This window comes from Callithrix jacchus, chromosome 6 (genome assembly GCF_049354715.1).
Source record: "Callithrix jacchus isolate 240 chromosome 6, calJac240_pri, whole genome shotgun sequence".
In the NCBI taxonomy this organism is placed as follows: domain Eukaryota; kingdom Metazoa; phylum Chordata; class Mammalia; order Primates; family Cebidae; genus Callithrix; species Callithrix jacchus.
Window position 1 is genome coordinate 51318791 of NC_133507.1, and position 1270 is coordinate 51320060.

Sequence of the window (1270 nt, forward strand, 5' to 3'; positions counted from 1 at the left end):
AAAAAATTTATTCTGTATATCTACCACCACACAGTAAGGTCTTTCCTACTTAAAATTGTGTATTTTCTACTACATTAGTATTAAATACATACTAATACTAACTGAACTCAATAATGTTATTTCTGGTTGCTTTTAGATAATACTTGATCTAGTCTGGTACTTATAGCTAAGAATATAAAGTAAATGAGAAATTATATATAGATTGCTATGGCTGCATTCTTTTCTGTATAATTTTTATTTTTACAGTTCTATTATTGTAGACATATAAATACAATAATATCATGTTTAAACACCTTTTCTATTTGTTCTATTCTTAAGTAAGGGGATGCAAAATTAGACCTATATGTTTTACATCATCTTTTGCACATGCGCTTTTTAGAAATGAAAAGAAAAGGAATATGATTGACATGAATAAATTAATGTAATTCTTTGAAGGCTGATGTAAAACCTCTTTGATACCAATAGTTTCTGAGGTAGCTATGGCAGAATCTCAAAATAAGCCTAATTAATGAAATGATTGTCTTTATGAAATTGGATGCTATAGCTTTGCGCCTCTTTGATACCAATAGTTTCTGAGGTAGCTATGGCAGAATCTCAAAATAAGCCTAATTAATGAAATGATTGTCTTTATGAAATTGGATGCTATAGCTTTGCGCAGTGGCAGTATTGTAGCCCATGAGGTTTATCCAAGGCGTGATTATTACTAATTGAAAACTTTTCCCAGTACCCCACCATGACTACTTGCAACATAGTCAGCACTGGCAATTTTGACAGTCTCTATGGAGACTGATTTAAAAAAAAAAAAAAGAAAGAAATTGGTTGCTATAATATATCTGTGTTTTGGAGCACTCAGACGTTAAAGCTTGCATACTTTAATTGACATGTTTTTGTTTAACATCACACTAGCATTCACTTCAACCAAAGTGATGGAATTCTTTTTTCCCCCGGCTTTGAAAATCGGATATTTTCTTTGGTTTGTGGTTTTAATGTTCCATTGCAGAGCAAAATGGGACATGCTGAAGCAGGCAAGAAGATCTTTATTCAAAAATGTGCTCAGTGCCACACAGTGGAAAAAGGTGAAAAATATGAGGCTGGTCCAAATCTCTGAGACCTCTTAGGCTGAAAAACAGGACAAGCACCAGGATTTTCTTATACAGAGGCAAACAAAAACAAAGGCAAAAACTAGCAGTTGTGGAAGAGAACCAAATATTTTGTAGAAAAGAATAAAGCACCTGATTTGGCATTATAATAATTTCCTAATTTGTAGCAT

General features: G+C 32.5%; 1 non-coding gene across 1 annotated transcript; it reads left to right on the forward strand.

Moving 5' to 3' along the window:
- The first annotated feature begins 646 nt into the window (after window positions 1-646).
- On the forward strand, window positions 647-786 carry LOC118154838 (U4 spliceosomal RNA). Its single transcript, XR_004745096.2, has one exon. It is a non-coding gene; the product is annotated as a U4 spliceosomal RNA (small nuclear RNA).
- Window positions 787-1270: the final 484 nt, after the last annotated feature.